Source organism: Lissotriton helveticus, chromosome 1_1, assembly GCF_964261635.1.
Source record: "Lissotriton helveticus chromosome 1_1, aLisHel1.1, whole genome shotgun sequence".
Lineage (NCBI taxonomy): Eukaryota > Metazoa > Chordata > Amphibia > Caudata > Salamandridae > Lissotriton > Lissotriton helveticus.
In genome coordinates this window covers 44,403,976-44,424,038 of record NC_136057.1, presented here as the reverse complement: position 1 = coordinate 44,424,038, position 20,063 = coordinate 44,403,976, and the positions used below count along the sequence as shown (strand labels likewise).

The 20,063-nt window shown below is 42.9% G+C and overlaps 1 protein-coding gene across 1 annotated transcript in view; it reads left to right on the top strand.

Moving 5' to 3' along the window:
• Window positions 1–20,063, top strand: part of LOC144767226 (uncharacterized) — a 114,053-nt gene that overhangs the window by 92,543 nt on the left and 1,447 nt on the right. The gene's annotated exons all lie outside the window — the stretch shown is intronic.

The window sequence follows — 20,063 nt, the reverse complement described above, 5'->3', positions numbered from 1 at the left end:
CTGTCGGAATTTTAATGAATTTTGGGGAGGCAGTCAATCACCAGTATTCTGGGGGCTCTTGTGTTAAGGAATTAATGTTCCTTTTTGGATAGATATCCTGATTCGAGTGCCTCGTTAGTGACATCATGAATCATCTTTTGTATTTCCTCTGTCGGGTTGCGTGGAAGTTTACAGTAATGTTCGGTGTTCTTGAGCTGACTGAAGATTTCGTTCCGGTAGTTGTCTAGTTCTTGGATCACAATTCCACCCCCTTGTCAGCCGCTTTAATGACAAGGGATGGGTTGTTTTTAAGAGATGCAAGGGCGTTTTTTTCATTGATGGAAATGTTATATGGAATGAATGATTTCTGTTTTTCCAGGGTGGTGAGGTCATTCAGAACCAGTTTCTCGAAGGTGGAAATTTCAGGTGGAATCATTCCTCTAGTGGGAGAAAATTTCGAGGGTGGTTTGAAGGGAGTGTTGGCATGCTTCAAGGGTGATGGGTTCAGAAGAAAAAAGCTGTGAAGCCTGGTTTTTCTGAAAAATCTAAGTAGCTCGGTTTGGGTATCAAGGTAGTTAGGGCGAATGGTAGGAACGAATGAGAGTCCTTCGTTGAGCAGTGACATTTCACCACTGGACAGTGTGTGCTGGGTAAGATTGAAAATAGGGAGAAGTGCATTATCTTGTTCAGGAATATTACTGAGACTGACAGGTTCATTGGTTACCATCGGTAGTGTTGCTGACGGGTAAAGCGTTCGCCTGCGGGGTTGGGAGGGTTTGGCCATCTCTGTGGTTGTTTTCCTTTCCCGACTCCTAGAGGTTCGTGCTTGGACTCTGCCTCGGCCTAAAAAATTCCTGTGGCAAAAGCCTAGCAGACAACTTCTTAGAGAAGTGTGCTGTACTCCAAGCTCCAAAAACGCTGAAGAACTTACAATCATTAGTAGGTTTCCTGAATTTCGTAAGAATATACATTCTAAATTATGCAGAGAGGGTTAAACCTCTCTACGAATTAATAAAACCTGATTTCAAACCAATTTATTGGACTCAGAAACACACAGAAATTTTAAGATCATTACAAACAGACATGTTAACTAAAACAAAACTGCAAACACGCCTAAACGTACGCAACCTTGTAATCTGAGTCATCCCAGAAAGATGCGGATTCACATACCTGACCTCTAATGAGGGAGAAACGGTACCAATAGCTTATAAATCACACTTGTACATACAAGCTGAAATGAAATTCAGTTCTACTGAAAAAATTCTAACTGCGGCTGTAGCAAAAGAAAGAGCCCTACTTGGACTAGGGCTCTTTCTAGGAGCATATCTGTTTTAACAGCGGTATCAGCCCTTGAGGCAGTAACAAGACCACGCATTCCAAATGCTGTGGCATTAGATCCAAAATGGATACAATGGGAAAATTCTCTTGCTGCAGAAGACGTGAAACACACTTTTGATCCGAAAATGAAAAACTAGAAAATCTAGAATACAAACATGAATATCCTCTGCCGATCGAAATTGTGCCTCTAGAACAATACACCTGTGTAATCTACACAGACAGATTTGCACAACACTACGTTGTGGGAAAACAAACTTACAATGCAGCGTGCGCGATTGTCAAAGGTCGCGGGCGCTTAGGGAAATTCAGACCGATAATAACAAAAACTGAATCCCTCAGAAACTGTACAGCTCAGCAAGCTGAAATAAGATCTTTAAAGAAGGCGCTTGAAAATGCTGATCGCGAATTCCCGTCACTTATAGTGTGCAATTCACATTACTGCGTCCGGTCTTACAATAACAACATGCAGACCTGGATTCAAAATGGTTACAAAAATGAGACAGGTGCCACAATAAAGCATAAAAAGCTATGGGAACAAGTAGTTCTTTTACAGAAAGAACTACGAAAGACTCACGTCATGGGAATGGGTCTGAGGCACCAAGAGACCTTGAAATCTCTAATAGAATTACAATCGGAGTACTGGTGGCCAGGGATGAGCGTGCACATTTATAACTTTGCAATTAATTGGCAGAACTGTAATAGAGATCACAATTGTGAACCGGACCAGACACTTGCCCGGACTCCTTTATTAGAAGCGTTAGGCTATCTATACGCAGAAATCCAGACGGAGAAATGCGATCCCATAACTATAACTATTGAGGAAATATAGATTTTATGGTCAAGAAATGTTCCCTAACGTGTACCCCACCGTCTCCATGTACCAGCTTAAAGTGCATGTAACTTCCCTCCTGTGCCAGTTATGAAGACGCAAATACATTTGCGTCCAACGTTAACATGTCCTCTTTCAGATCCACCCTGAACGGGTTGAATATTCCGTTCCTAAGTATGCCATGCCAACGTCTTTTTGTGGTGTACTTTACACGTTTTTCAGCTCTGGCGAAGTAGGCCCTGAATTCTGCCATCAAGCCTTTTTTCTGCCTTTTGACTCTGAACGCCTCAGCCTGGGCTGCCTCTGTACCCGTGACCTCTGCCTTACTCCCTGTGCGGCTAACGGCGCTTGGCTCAGCCTGCTGCCTGCCAAAACTGTATTCAACCTTCGAATTATCTGTTCCGCTCCTCAAACATACATTCCTGCCTACTAGTTCAAGTAAACATCCTTCCAGCTGCAGAGCAAAGGGCCCGGCCTCACTGTCTCCGTGCAAGTAATTCATAGCCTCTGTTACCATGGTAGGCCCATGCCCCCTCGCATCTCATGCAGACACTTAGACGCTTATACACGCACTCACAGTCAGTATAGAATAGCCTCTGCCCAAGAGACCTTTTCCTCTAGATAATATGGTTCCCAAACATCAGATATCAGATATGATATAGGTACGAGTTGATCTGACATGCCAGACTTCTGTCTCTTTCCGCTAGTGTAAATGTCAAGTCCCCTGCACCCTCCAGCTTCACGTCAATCACACGTCATGCAGCTGCGCGCGCATCCAGGCCTCAGATTTCTGCTGACATTGCACAATTCTGCTAAGTACCCACCTACTCGTGACACTTACATGTGACGTTTCTAGCACAAACCTCTATGTCCACGCCTAGTTCACGCCTTCTGATTACGTATTGCTAACACGTGTATGCTGTTATCTTGTTTCTCTCAGCTGTTACGCCTACTGTATTGGTATTCATTATATGGTTTAAGTATAAAAGTTATGTCTTGTCAATAAAGTATGCTCTATCCCTTCCTGCACCCCAGTGGTGGCAGGAACCCGATATCCGATCTGGTACCATGACCATTCCTTTTTAAGGAATAAAACCCCTAAGAACTCTAACACCACGGACTCTGCGTCTTTCTTTCCGATTGAGTTATTTTTGTTAAGTACTTACCTGCATAGAAATTAGGACGGTAAATCAAATATTTACCACATTATTTTGGCGCCCGAATAGGGACCCCTCCCCCACCTCACGCGCCGGTTGGTGCGTTGCAACCTTTGCCCCCTGCCATAAGTCAAGACGGACCACTACGCGTACCCGCAGGATTTCCTGTATCTCCCTCTGGCCCACGGAGGTGACGGAGACTGCGATCAGCACCCAGACGAGGCGGTGAGGAGTGCGGAGGATCCCGACCAGAGCCTAGCAGAAAGAAGCAAGGTCCGAGGTGTCAAGAGGCCCACCAGTTTCCGAAGTATCCACGTGTCGAGTCGAGTCGAGTCCAGCCCGGTCCAGTCCAGTCGAGTTTTCCGAGGCCTTCTGTTCCGTGCTTCCCGGTGAGTACCATTGCTGGGACGTATCTAGACGGGTGCATTATTATGTATCCGGTAAAGACGTGTTTGGGTACACAAACACGGTCTGCACTGTTTTAGACAGTGTATCTGTACTGTTTAGCAGTATATCAAGCATACAAGTTCTTGCACTGTTCTCAACAGTGTATCTGTGCTGTTTAGCAGTACATCTAGTATCAAGGGTAGTGATATATGTTCAAAATGTTTTCATGTGATTAATGTCGTGGTATGAGTGACTGGTTGATGTACATTATTGTGTTTCTGTGTAACTAGCTGTATTCAGAAGTAAGTAACAAGTATCGAGTATCCAGTACTAAGCAACAAGATGCCGTTCTTCAATAAACTAAGACAGATAGGAACTAGGAAAGGGATGCTAGAGGAAGAAATTCCTATCCCCCCTAGGGACACTCCTGGAAATTTTATGTACCATAAGCATGGCTTAGATGCCATATTGTATCTAGATTTATGGGCCGATTATACTAAGCACCTAGACGAGAGACACAGGTGGCCCGTTACAGGAACATGGGATGCCGAGTGCATCGTGAAGGTAGAAGAAGCGCTATGGAAAAAGAAAGCCAGACAATCTCAGAAAGACGCCATAGAATTTTGGCGTAAAGAATCACATAAACGTGCTGAAAGAGCGCTCCGTAGAGAAGACAGACATAGAGAAGAATCAGATAGAGCCCGAGAAAACGAATTAGTTAATGAAGGGATCAGAGTAAAAGCAGAAGAAGTAGACCGCGCGCGAAACAATCTTGTAAATGGCATGTATCTTGTGGCCGAGGGTTCGCCTGAAGCCACTTCAGAAATACCGAAAAATCTGCCGTCACCATTGGTTCCGACTAAAGTAAATCACAGGACCACCAAAGACATATTCCTTGCTTCCTATCTAGACGATGTAGCACCCGCTTACACCAATCCACGTGCCCGCGTCCCGCCTACTGACGGTGACGGGGACGGAGGTGGCAACCCGCCTCCAGACCATATCCTGCCATTACCGCAACAAGGTTCCCCCGTTCGACAACCCGCTCCACTTGTTCCTCCACCTCCGCCACTTCCCGCACCTAAGATTAATATACCAAATCCGATTGTGCCCGATCCCAGTAAGAGACAAGTTCAGATACACATACAGACTCCACAGAGAAATAATGCTCAAGCCTCTGGCTCCAGACCCCGCCAACAACACACAGATTACATCTTAGAGACCTGCTGAAGCAACATACCCCCCAATCACCCCGTCTCGACAGACTCAAAGAACCCCTTCCAGTTTGCAGATACGATCCAGTACCCGGTAAAGAAGATAGGATGTTGATAGCATCACTACGCTTGCGACAAGCTACAGATTACCTAGTGTTATTCCCAGGGATGACTGATCACCTAGATAGAATATATCATTTTGTCCTGACTGGAGAAAATCCCGATAGTATTAAGGAGGCCCTGGCACACCAGAAAGTTGACACTCAAGCATATATATTACGTTTTTTCATAAATTGCTTAATAAGAGCAGGCCTGGGGTAGATCGGGATGAAATAGAATCACTAAACAAGTGGGGTCAAAATATAGCCGAAGGAAAGCATGATAAAATGAATTGTATATCAAGCATGTACAAGAAAATCAGAAAGGCAGTAATAGAAATACATGAAAAAGAAAAAGAAAGTGACAAGAATGACTCCGAGGAGGAGGAGGAAGGACCTGAAGAACCAGAAACGACTACAGATACGATAGCGTATGTAGGTAAGGGAAATTACCTTAGGAAAGGCATTCGTCCAGAAAGCAAGAGAGTTTTTCTCTCTGGCATATTAAAACCAAAATCGCCTGAACATCTGTTTCAAGTTACCGATAAAATGCTTCAAGAACAAATGGGGTACCATGTACTCAATTCTATGGATGAACAAGAACTAGCCAGGTCAGCAGTACTATGGGCTGACAATTCTAACACGTACAATGATGATACAGTAGCACAGACATTTCTGAACCTTTCCCCAGACGAGCAGAAATTAGCTGGTATATACATGATTCAGCATCTCATCACGTTATACAGACAACAACATTCTGATCCAGGTCCCTTACCCGATACATTAGAAGCACTACTCATGAATAGATGGAGAGGCCTAAGTACCAGATTAATTCAAATAATTCTAGAACAACGACGTAAATATAACGCTTTCTTAGGTCCACAATATGTTCCAGCTCAGCCACCCGAAAGAAAAATGTGTCACTTTGAGCATTTTGACAGGCAGAATCCGTTACGAGAAGTACACCCAGTTATGGGCACCGATAATACCCTGAAACGTGTGTATGTATACACACCTCTGACCAAGTTAGAATTATTAGAAATGAAGAAACTAGTACCCTGTCATGATAAAGACCCTGCAGGTTTTCACCGAGAACTTAAAGACATGTTACTCATGGGAGATTACACATATACAGATATTATGAAATTGTTAAAGGTACTGCTGCCCACGGGCATCTACGAGAAACTCAAGGAAAAGGAATGGGAGGTGGGAGATAAAAAGATTATATGGACAGAAATAGAAGACGAGGAAAAAATTTGTACTCCAGGGCTAGGCCTTTGGGAGAAAGCAAAAGCATTACCAGGTTTAATAGTACAGGTCTTGCCAAGATTATTGTCAACTAAAAAGGAAGACTGGGACGCAATCTCAGCCTGTAAACAGAAACACAATGAAGATACCAGTGACTTCTATTCAAGATTCGAGAAATGTTTCATTATTAATAGTGGCCTAAAACCAGGTAGCGAGTCGTACCCGCATCTTTTTGTATCAAAGTTAGTCGAGAATTCCCTGACAGCAGTCAAAAACCGTGTATATAAAGTTGAAAGTACATGGCAAGCAAACACGCCATCCCAGATGTTACAAATGTTACAATACCATCAGAACAGAATTAGAGAAGAACAGGATCACGAACAGAGACGTATGAAAGACACGAAAATGAAAATGTTAGTGGCCCAGTCGGTTCCAGCCGACGGCCAGAGAAAGGGTACGACCCAGATCCAGACAGGTAATGCCGCAGCTCCCGTTAAAGGGACATGCAATTATTGCAAGCAGCCAGGTCACTACGTACATGAATGTCCAGTCCTGAAACACAATATAGCAACAGGTAAAACTAAAGAAAGACCGCATCCGTCTAGACAAGACCAGGTCCAGCAACAGACTTCACAGAATTCACAACCTAGGCATGCTCCACCACATACAGCACAGACCGCAGCGGTATCACAGCCACAGCCACAGCCCATTGCCGCGACACAGCAAGTTTCACGACAGATGAACCAGTATGCCCAATCTGATTATCCCGATTACCAGCGATACACATGAAACAGCCTAGAGAGGGAGGTTGGCTTGCCTCTTATTGAGTTTCCTGTAGATCAAGAGGGTCCTTATGTACATAGTCGAGTATTGGGAAAAGACAGAAAGTTTTTAATTGACACAGGGGCAAGCCGCACAACAATCAGCCATAATGAAGTCCCAGGGGCACCCCTCTCAGGCTCACAGAATGTTTCCCTTGGTTTTTCAGGACAGCCTATTGTAAATGAGGTATCGAAACCAGTCCCCCTGGCTGTGGGTCCATTATCACGTGTTACCGACTTGTTGCTAACGAAATCATGTCCAGAAAATCTGTTGGGTATCAAAACATTGAAGGCTCTAGGAGCTGTGATATGTTGTTCTCCGGAAGGAGTTAGACTTTTCCTGCGTGACTTTAAGGGTCACTATGTATTACGAGAGTTTGATGTCAGATTGAAAAATGTACCGGAACACCTGTGGGCACAAGGCCCAACCGATGTAGGTTGCATGCATATCACACCATACCGTGTTACACTCAAACAAGGAGTTGTTTTACCGAGAATCAGACAATACAAGTTACCACCCGATGCTGTAGTGGCTTTACTGGAAATCATTGAAGAGCTCATTGCCCAAGGAGTGGTCGTAGAGACCGACTCCAATATCTGCAACTCTCCTATCATTCCGATTCTTAAACGTACTGATCCCAATGCACCGCCAGTATATCGGCTGGTGATTGATTTACGAGAACTGAATAAATGCATTGTTCCACAGTACCCTGTGGTTCCCGACATCTCTTCCCTATTGACTGCTATTGATTCAGAAGCAACGTTCTTTACTGTAATTGACCTCAAGAACGCCTTCTTCAGTGTGCCCATTGATCCAGAGAGCCAATACCTCTTCGGATTCAGTTTAAATGGACGAAGTTTCAAATTTTCACGCGCACCTCAAGGATTCACAGAAAGCCCCAGCATCTATAGTCAAGCACTGAAAAGACAACTTGATTGTATTCAAATGCCAGTTAATACCGCCTTGCTACAATACGTCGATGATCTGCTGATCACCGCACGAAGTGAACGCGAATGTGAACAAGCATCACTGACAGTTTTACATTTTCTGGCCGACAAGGGACACAAGGTGTCTCCTTCGAAGCTGCAATTCTGTGTTCAGCAAGTTGTGTACTTGGGTCACTTGCTGTCCAAAGTGGGGAGACAGCTCACTCCTGACCGCATCCAGTTAATTGTAAATATGCCACAACCCCAGACACAAAAGGAAGTGCGGGCCTTTATAGGCCTCACCTCGTACTGCAGACAATGGATTCCTCAACATGCATTTCTAGCTAAACCACTCATTCAGTTGACAACACAGGAGGCAGCGACTTCGACTACCCTTCCTTGGACTCAGGAACATACGCAGGCCTTTGAGGAATTAAAGAAAGCTTTATGTCAAGCACCAGTTTTAGCGACACCATGTTACAGCAAACCTTTTACACTTTTTGTTTACAGAACGTGATGGTACAGCGTTGTCTGTCCTCACTCAAGATCAAGCAGGTTCACATAAGCCTTGCGCTTATTTTTCAAGTACATTGGATTCAGTAGCCCAGGCACTCCCTGCGTGCTTAAAGTCAGTCGCAGCGACAGCCCTAGCAATCAGACAGAGCGATTCAATTGTCTTAGGACATCAATTAACAGTACAAGTTCCACATTCTGTAGAGGTTCTTCTAAACCGAACCCAGACTCAACACTTGACTATAGCACGACTGACAGGTTATGAACTGACACTATTCCAGCCACACATAGAAATCAGACGCTGTAACACTCTGAATCCCGCAACATTGTTACCTTCGATTATGACTAATTCAGCCCCGCATGATTGTATAGAGATCATTAATGCAGTAACAAAACCCCGGCGAGACTTAACAGATGTTCCACTGACAAATCCAGACCTGACACTTTATGTGGATGGTTCATGTATGAGAACAAACACAGGAGAATTAGTGGCCGCGTATGCAGTGACCACTGAAACTGAAGTTAAAGAAACATATCGTATTGATACACTGTCAGCTCAAGCAGCAGAGCTCATCGCTCTGACCCGAGCTTGTATACTAGCCAAGAACAGAAATGTTAACATATACACAGATTCACGTTATGCTTTCGGAGTTGTACACGACTTCGGAGTGTTATGGCAAGAACGAGGTTTCCTGACCTCTCACGGTGCCAAGATCCAACACGGTCCCGTCATTCAAGCACTATTAGAAGCAATACATCTGCCTTCAGGCATATCCATCATGAAGTGTAAAGCACATACTAAAGTTACAGATTCCATTTCCCAGGGTAACGACCTGTCAGACCAAACAGCAAAACATACAGCATTGACTCACACCCAGACAACTGATGTGACAAAGACAATAGTACCGACACATTGTATGACAGTTAGGGATCCCACACTAGATGTAATCGATATTCAGACACATGCTACTCCAGATGAAATCAAGAAATGGACTGAACTAGGAGGGATCCAGACAGATCAAGGTTGGATGACGAAGGGAAAATCTACATGGTTTCTCCCCGACTCTATGGTTCAAGTCATAATAAATACAGCACATAGTCCAGCACACCTAGGAGAAAAAGCTATGTTAGACAGTTTACAGAATCTCTGGTACAACAAACATTTACGAGCAGCAGCAAAACAGAAAGTGCGTACTTGCATGATCTGTTGTCAGTTCAATCCAGGTAAAAGCGTCCCTGTAGAACAAGGTGGATTCCATCCTCCCGATCACCCTTTTGAAGTCCTCCAGATGGATTATATCCAGATGGACCGTTGTCGAGGATTCAAGTATGTCCTCGTAGTTGTTTGTGCACTTTCCCGTTGGACCGAAGCATATCCAGTCCCAGATTACACTGCCCCGACCACTGCCAGGCAGCTGGTTCGAGAATTCTTCCCACGGTACAGCTTGCCTCGTGTCGTGTACTCAGATAACGGACAGCCATTCTCATCCGAACTCATGAAACAGGTTTCCCTTCTGCTAGGATATCAGTGGAAATTCCACTGCGTCCGACATCCCGAGGCCGCTGGCCTTGTAGAGAGGCATAACCAGACACTGAAAACACGACTTGCTAAAATCTGTAAAGAGAAAGGGGTCGACTGGATAGTCGCCCTGCCAGTTGCACTGTTCTATATGAGAATGGTCCCCCATTCGAGATCAGGACTATCCCCGTATGAGGTGGTCTTTGGCAGACCACCGAATATGTGGGGGACGCCCATGCCTAAGAAAATAACCGATGTTGATTGTAACATGCTGACAGATTACCTTGCCTCCTTGATGTCTGCACTCCAATTATGTCGTTCACAGGTTGCCGCAGCCTTCCCTGACAACACTGATGTAAAGCCACATGATGTCCGTCCCGGGGATACTGTGTTGATTCGCAACTTCGACAGGAAAAGCCCGCTGGAGCCCCGCTGGAAGGAGCCGAAGATCGTCCTTCTGACCACGAGGACGGCGATTAAAGTTGAAGGAAGAAAGGGGTGGATCCACACGAGTCATATTAAAAAATGTAATGAACTGCTGCCAGAGACTGACTCTTCCACCCCCTCAAAGGACTGCCTCGATACTAGAGACTTCAAAGTTCCAAAAAGAGAGAAAACTCCCCAAGAGGAATACAAAGAGAAATTACGGTCTAGCAAGTCAGACAGTTTAATTGTTTAAGTCCTCCCCTAGGTGAATCGGTTAAATAGTTTCTGACATGTATCCCCTAGACCGAGATAGAGAGAGAGAGAGACGATTCAAGAAACGTGCATACTGTAAATCACTCCATAGTCACTGTATAGTGACATTATTGATTATGTTTTTTCTAAGTCTTCTGATTATTGTTGCCAGTATATTGCTGCCTATATACTACCCTATCTTCAAGCGTGAACAACCTGTTTACAATGTCACTGCCGAGCATTCTTTTAGCGAGTTACCCCCCCATGAATTATCTTACAGACTTGCGCTGCGCAACAACACATTCATTAGTATGTTACATCACTCCCATCAGACTAATAATGCTACAAACTGTTGGATATGTGGCCGACTCCCTCCTTATCAGAAATACAAGGGAGTTCTGCCCCTCTTTCCGTACCCGTTCACACACAATGGCTCATGTGGAGCATGGTTTAGAATAATTAATTCCTTAGATCCTGATATTGCTGTTTTCGAAGGAAATTGGGTGTGGGGAAACTTGAACTTAGTTCTGCTTAACGCCTGTTACCCTGACAAGAAGGGACTTCCCACTAGAATAGGAACCGATCTAGAAAATGAAGTATATGGATTAGGTAATCATACAATTAACCTTATGATTCTTACTGTTGAATCCGAAGCTGCACCAGTTCTCCCTGCTATGTCAGTATTACCAGTCACAGGTGACTTATGTGTCAGAAAGAAGGGCTCAGTGCACTTAGGTCATAGTAAATGTACTACTGTGGTTGAATTCAGTGATCAAGGCAAATCTTCCTTTAGAGCTACTCGTCATTCCTACTTTGTTTGTGGCCATACCGCATACATACGCTTACCTCCAGATTGGGATGGTACCTGTTACATTGCATTCCTTCTGCCACCTGTTTTTCTAGCCCCTCCTGATTATCACAGAAATACAAATCTAGTAAAGAATAGACTCCGAAGAGATCTCCCGATTGTCGACTATACTGAAACGGCATGGGAGCAATACACAGATTTCAATAAAGGATTCTTTTTCTTCACAGGTCCCGTCCAAAATAGTAAACTGATACGAAGATTAACTAGAACACTCGAAGCAGTAGTGAATGAAACTACCTCCGCTCTAGGCAACTTAACAGAGGAGCAATCTGCCATGCGGGTTGTTGTTCTCCAGAATCGTCTTGTTATTGACGTCATCCTAGCAGATAGGGGCGGAGCTTGTAAGGTCATCGGGTCAAGTTGCTGTGTTTTCATTCCAGAAAACGCGCCTACAGTATATAAAGCTATTACACGTCTTCATAAGATTGCAAGTTTGATACATCAGAATCCAGGCACCTGGACTTGGTCCGGTTGGTTCTGGACAACATTGACCGCTTGGGGATGGAAGATCCTATCCTTCCTAGGCATTGCCCTTGTCATAGTATTCAGTTGCTGCCTGTGCCGACAGTGTGGGCCAGCGATTTGTGGTCTGTGCGCCACTTCATGTATTACACATTCCAGTTTTCACCTAAAACGCGAAAAGAAGAAAGAAGAGCAAATGATGTTACAAGAACAGACTGATCGGTTTATGAGGATCGATATATCATGAAGGGTCCGTAGGGAACAAGGAGGGAATGAGGAAATATAGATTTTATGGTCAAGAAATGTTCCCTAACGTGTACCCCACCGTCTCCATGTACCAGCTTAAAGTGCATGTAACTTCCCTCCTGTGCCAGTTATGAAGACGCAAATACATTTGCGTCCAACGTTAACATGTCCTCTTTCAGATCCACCCTGAACGGGTTGAATATTCCGTTCCTAAGTATGCCGTGCCAACGTCTTTTTGTGGTGTACTTTACACGTTTTTCAGCTCTGGCGAAGTAGGCCCTGAATTCTGCCATCGAGCCTTTTTTCTGCCTTCTGACTCTGAACGCCTCAGCCTGGGCTGCTTCTGTACCCGTGACCTCTGCCTTACTCCCTGTGCGGCTAACGGCGCTTGGCTCAGCCTGCTGCCTGCCAAAACTGTATTCAACCTTCAAATTATCTGTTCCGCTCCTCAAACATACATTCCTGCCTACTAGTTCAAGTAAACATCCTTCCAGCTGCAGAGCAAAGGGCCCGGCCTCACTGTCTCCGTGCAAGTAATTCATAGCCTCTGTTACCATGGTAGGCCCATGCCCCCGCGCATCTCATGCAGACACTTAGACGCTTATACACGCACTCACAGTCAGTATAGAATAGCCTCTGCCCAAGAGACCTTTTCCTCTAGATAATATGGTTCCCAAACATCAGATATCAGATATGATATAGGTACGAGTTGATCTGACATGCCAGACTTCTGTCTCTTTCCGCTAGTGTAAATGTCAAGTCCCCTGCACCCTCCAGCTTCACGTCAATCACACATCATGCAGCTGCGCGCGCATCCAGGCCTCAGATTTCTGCTGACATTGCACAATTCTGCTAAGTACCCACCTACTCGTGACACTTACATGTGACGTTTCTAGCACAAACCTCTATGTCCACGCCTAGTTCACGCCTTCTGATTACGTATTGCTAACACGTGTATGCTGTTATCTTGTTTCTCTCAGCTGTTACGCCTACTGTATTGGTATTCATTATATGGTTTAAGTATAAAAGTTATGTCTTGTCAATAATGTATGCTCTATCCCTTCCTGCACCCCAGTGGTGGCAGGAACCCGATACTGTGACATAAAGCAATCTATAACAGTGAGGGTATTAGGTTCGGGTGACGGGTGGGTCAAACATCTAACAAGTATCCAACGTAGTCTTAATAATCTGCCAAGAAATTCTCTAGGAGGTATCACTCCATACGAACTATTGTTCGGCACTAGAATGATCATCCAGGACCTAGATTGTCAGACTTCAGTGGTGAAACAAAAAACCTTTGATATCAAAGATTGTTTGGCTGTTTTACAGGACTTAAATGAAACAAGAAGAAGTCTAAGTAACATAAAGCTAAAGCCAACAACCACTGAAGAAAAACCACCTGTCCCAGCAAGACCTGTCTGGATTCCAAAGATTGGGGATCTGGTCAGAGAAAAGATCGTGGTGAAGTAGGAATTTGGGCCTTCTTACAGAAAAGCAGTACCTGTCTTAGCTGTCAGCGGAACAAGATCAGTAGTACTACCGCCCCTTTCTGGTAAAAAGGAGAACAGAGTTGTATCAATCCACCTGGTAAAACCACAATCATGTGGCCAATAATAAGTAGTAGGCCCAGTGGACGCCCAAGAAATAGCAGAAGACCAAATCTTGCTACAATCCAAGAGGTTCAAACTGAAAGACTAATCACATTTGATAAACCTGCAGTGAATAAAAAAGGACTATGCAACAAAGCCATGGAACTTGTGCCTCTTGAAACCCAAATTGCGACAGTTCGTTATGAAACGCCTGTCTACAACGATGTAGCCTCAGACTATGCAAACGAAAAAAAAAAAGATTCAAAGACTAATGCAAATCCGGAAGCAATTCCAACAATTGACAGAACTGCATCTAGCTACTTCATCAATTTCGATGACTTTTCTGATGATCCAAGTGAACAGGAAGAAATGCCAGCAACAAAAACTTTCAAAGAAAAAATTACAGAACTCTTTCATCAACTTGGAGAAACATATCTGATTTCACCATGGATTGAATTATGGATTGTGTTAGGTGTACTTTTCCTCCTGCTCTGGCTCATCATTGTTTTAAGTTTGGGTAGATTTATTGATGGAAAACATAGTACAATGGACACAGCAAGTCAGAACATCAACTTGGTCCTAAAGCCTCACAGATCATCACACATCAAATAAAGAGAACTGTCATCAGTGAACATCACAGCCAATCCTATACATCGGGGTGTAGCATGGGACAAAACTGATTACGAAATATATGGCCTGATTGAGCTCTTGAAATATCCACATCAATTCAAGGTTTCCTCAAGTGACTTTGTATCACCTAGTACTTTCTCTGATGATTGGGACTTTGAAAATATTAATATTATGATGCCAGACTTACAAATGTCGATGATTTAACAAAAAGGGGTAACCCTGTGTCCCTCAGAACCTGGGTATATGTGATTAACAAACAAGTGGTTCTGTTGGGTAGTGATAATAATTTCTTTAGGGGAGGCTGAGAACAGCTCAGAAACACACAACAAGCAAAACTCTCTGATAGGCAAAGTTTTTATATATATTAAAAACAAGAGAAAGACAATATACTGGAATTACTTCATTCCACTACATTACTAATAAGTACTTCAAATTCGTGAATAGTGACTGTGGTGATTAAAGTGACTAGTGCAATGCATATAGTGACACTTATATGCAAAACAATTATTTATAATAAAACATCAAGGGGAAAAGACCGGGGGAAGGAAAAACTAAGTATTTTCTGTCGTTGTGAGGCCAGTATTGTAAAAGTAAATATTCCAAGGAAAACAAATGGTTAATGTCCAAGTTCCTGGAGCTATTTTGGCCAAATAAGAGCGTCGACGTTTCGACCCTAGTTGCGCCCCAGTTGGTGGTTGCGGCAGGTCTTTATCAAGACAGGGGGGGCTGAAAGGAAAGGGATAGGTATCAGAGAGGTGCTTGTAAATTACGTCAAAAATTGACGAGAGTCGCTGAAGGTTACTTACAAGGGGATCCGTATTAATCATTTTCCCTTGTTAGGACTCCGGTTGTATTTCCGAGCTCGGACTTGCACCGTGTTTTAGAATCACTTAGGCACTTCCTTTGCCAGCTTTAAATCACTTAGGCACTTAATTTAAATAATTTTACCACACCTATCTACTGAGTAATCATGTACCCTAGGTAATCACCTAGGTACCTTAAATAAATGCCTCTTGATTAATGAGAGACACAAATGTGGTTGCTACAATTTTACACCACATGGTCCTAAAAGTTCTTTTTCCATTTAGGTTGACCAACGGGCTACCCTCTGGAATAATTCACCATTTGACCGATCCCCTTGTAAGTAACCTTCAGCGACTCTCGTCATTTTTTGACGTAATTTACAAGCACCTCTCTGATACCTATCCCTTTCCTTTCAGCCCCCCCTGTCTTGATAAAGACCCGCCGCGACCACCAACTGGGGCGCAACTAGGGTCGAAACGTCGACGCTCTTATTTGGCCAAGATAGCTCCAGGAACTTGGACATTAACCATTTGTTTTCCTTGGAATATTTACTTTTACAATACTGGCCTCACAACGACAGAAAATACTTCGTTTTTCCTTCCCCCGGTCTTTTCCCCTTGTGGTTTTATTGTAAATAATTGTTTTGTATATAAGTGTCACTATATGCATTGCACTAGTCACTTTAATCACCACAGTCACTATTCACGAATTTGAAGTACTTATTAGTAATGTAGTGGAATGAAGTAATTCCAGTATATTGTCTTTCTCTTGTTTTTAATATATATAAAAACTTTGCATATCAGAGAGTTTTGCTTGTTGTGTGTTTCTGAGCTGTTGTCAGCCTCCCCTAAAGAAATTATTATCACTACCCAACAGAACCACTTGTTTGTTAATCAGACATACAAATGTCAGCAAAATTCACAGAACATGATTATCTACAGGGTTCATCAAATTATGAAGAAATCTATTGCTATAATCATTATGGTCATCACTATTTGCATAAATCTGCTAATGCTAGAAATGTTTTTAGTTATAACCAATGAGAACATTGTCCAACACCACCAAAAGGCAGCTAGAAAACATTTTATGAGAAATTCCCATACTTCTCAGGTTTTAACAACAGTGATCCAGAAACGTTTTATTTTAAAATGTTAAATTAGACAGGAATGAAAAACATGTTGACAAATACTAAATTGATTTATTCGGAAAAATGTTATGAAAAAATGTCTACATCTGGTTTTGAATTTTGGAAAAACAACATTGAGACAAAAACCATCTGTGGTACAAAAGACTGGCAGGTACAAGGTCTAGAATCATTATTAAGAGCCTGCATGATCCCAGAACAGATAATATTCCTGAATGACACCATTCAACAGACTACTTGTCTTGGCTTAGCTAAGATAAAAGACTTAAACAAACTGTCTATTCTAAAGCCCATACCTGATAGTAATAGCACTACAGATGTGGGGATAGACGTATCCCATATTTTACACCAAAACAGAACAAATCCTGATTGGAAAAAATGGTTGATCTGGTCCACAGACACTAATAACTGTCAAGATAGATTCCTGAACAAAACACAGGGGTTCAAACAGAACAGGCCAGACCCAAGATATTCCCAGAGACAACATCCAGGGATAGTTACAACATATAGTGTAGGAATACTATGCCTTGAGTGGCTACAGAAATCCACACTGCCTGAAATTAAGCAACACTTGACTTTACTTAAAGAAGGTGCTGACTTGCGAGATTTCATACTGGGACCTGGCAAACAGCGTAAAAAACTGCGGCCGGTGTATACGCTGCTTACAACGAAGCTTGGAAAGAAACACAAATTGAAACTGCAGAAAAAATACGAGAAATTGATTGTATTAATTTGGAAAAATCACTTTCTGTAGTGGACAATGGGTTAACGACTCTGTCCTCCAGAATATATTCACTGGACAGCATTGTATCATCTGCTATTGATATAATAGAGCAGGACTTGCTAATGTTACAACATAGCCAGTCCCAATTGCGTTCTATTGTACAGCTAGGCTGGACGTTGCAAAACCTGCGTTCAGGCTATGTGCCATGGCGTCTAAGCAACATAACGTCATTATTTTCTATCTTTAACCTTACTGATAAACAAATCAGTTTGGCACAAAAAGGAGCAGACTATACGATACTGAGCATTGAAAAACTTGAGAGGTTACCATTGACAATGTCAGAGAGACCTGTCATTGAATGGATAATACATGGAACAATTACAATTCCGATAACAACTTTTCAGTTTCAAAATTGCCAAAAGTATATACCAGCAGGCCTGTATGAAAAGTTGGGTAAAGGATACGTCAAGTTAACCTGGAATTTACCTTATACACATAGATGCTATAGTGAAGGGAAAAAAGAGGTATTTCTTAGTGGTAACAACTGTAAAAATTCAGTAAGCGGTACACTTCTGCGTCAAGGTATTAACCTGCATGGAGCCTGTGAGGGTTCATCAAATAACCTTTAATGTCACCTGCACGGCACCCCTGCAGAACAGATAGAGCCTTTTTTCAGACAGCTTTCCAACAGCAGCTACGTTCTAATAAGTGACCACAGCTGTTGTGGCATGGTGCCAGGAAAAGCCTATCTCGTAACCGTTACTTCCAGGGTCATTTGCTGTATGCAAGTATTGTATCCAAACAGCAAACCAGACAAGGAGGCAGCAATATGGCCTTCTCTGAATATCTCTTCTATTTGAATTGATACTTTAAGCAGAATGAAGTCTATTCTTTTATAGACAACTGTGCCTTTAACCTCGTCCAAAGAGACGTATGATCTGCAAGTTGCAAAGACAGCAGCAGTGATACATATCCTATTGTCGACAAATTGCCCGTGCATTTCGTAGAAATGTTAAGACAAATTCTAAACATGTCTGATACCAGTGGCATCGCACATGTATTTAAGACAATTTTTTCGGGACTGTTAGCACCCTTTGAAACAGTTCTGGGCATCTTCCCGAATTTTGTGCATTCTGTCTTTGGCGGCCTACCTCTTATTTTGGGACTCGTAGAAGGAATTTTATTTTTATTCCTTCTGCTCCGATATGGCAAGCCAAATCACAGACAAAACTCCAGCAACGATGGAAGAAACGATCCTATCAATACAATACCGAGACCGGATCACTAGAGTCCTCGGATTGGCCCGGCTAAGAGATCTGAGTACTACCTCATTTCTTTCATTCAGACCAATCTGGCAAGATTGCATCTTACCTGTGCTTTGATGTCTGCTATGCGGAGAAGAATGCCCGTTGGACGTCTGTCTTACACTACCATCAGCAGTACCAATGGATATCGATACTTTGCTTGGTTCGGTAACGGCTCATGCAACGTGTTGTAACACAGTGGCTACCTATTCTGATGACGGCATTCGTTGAGACTTCACCATTACGATTAGGTGGCGGTGGAGTATGAGATGAAAGCGGCACCACACAGGTACAACCTTCTGTGAGCATTGCTGATGTAGAAATCGATGATGGCAATGATTCTCACATTTGCACTATTGCTGCTTTTTCGAACTTGGTCGAACTTTCACCTACTGTTGTAGACCAATTTTTCGCAAGCCTTTCAAAATAATTTTTTCCAATCTCCAAAATATTTTCTTTTTTTTTGCACTTGTACTCTGCTTAAAGTAGAACTATTCTTCGAGAACAGAACTTCTATTTTTAGAGACTCTAGAGACAATATTTCGACGTAGCCTCTAGCACATGTAGAGTATTGTATAAATATGTGATGAAATGGTCTCGACCTTCTTTTCTGTATTAAGAGCCATTTCATAAATGTAATTTTCGCATTTCATTCAGCTGATATTTATATATGCATTATCTGAATGATACCACTGCTTGAAAAACGTACAGTATAATACTCATTTTCGTGTATCTATACCATTTCAAATGCATTTTATGTATTTTGGGGTGAGCTCGAAAACACATGCATACTTATATGTTTACATATTGCTTAGTATTTAGTAATGACGGACATTATACGTGCTACTGGAGCTGCACAAAGCCTTCAACAGCACGTTGTTCTATAACATGTGGCTGGTGAACATTCTGAGGCAAATTCCAGCCGGCCTCGCCCTCTGTTTTTAACGTGTATACTGCACGAAGCTCACAACATCGGGTCCCACTCCCGAGACATGACACATTGTCAGCAATTTACAGATGCCCTGAGGACAGTGACCCTGCACCCATAAAGGTACTGTGAGGCAGGTTGGGTCCAGAAGAGTGGTAAAGCTGCCCTGCTCTCCTTCACAGCATTGTCTCTGCTCTAGAGATGACCTCAAGAAAGGCGCAGGCCGTCCATAGAGGAGAACAGCTGTAAACCTCAAGCTCAGTTACTGTTTAGCATTTAGTAGGTGCTCCTGCGCCCTAAGTTTGGTTTCTAAATGCAAACACTTTAACCACGTTTACTACAGTTACCATATGACGTGTAATAGGAGAACAGGTTCGCTGTGACCTATGTTTTCATAGTAATGTGTGTTTTTCTCTGTCAAACCTGCATTATATGCACTAATGGTGTGATTTAAGTCATTTTGGTCTTGTTTGATGTACAGTATAGAATCTATTTTTACTTAATTCTGTGTGGATTCCCTTTTGTGGTTTACTCACTGTGTTGCTGTACGAGTGTGTTGCACAAATGCTTTGCACATTGCTTCTTTAAACTAGCCTTACTGCTCTGCGCCAAGCTACCAGAGGGTGAGCGCAGATTATCTCAGGTGTGTATCTGAC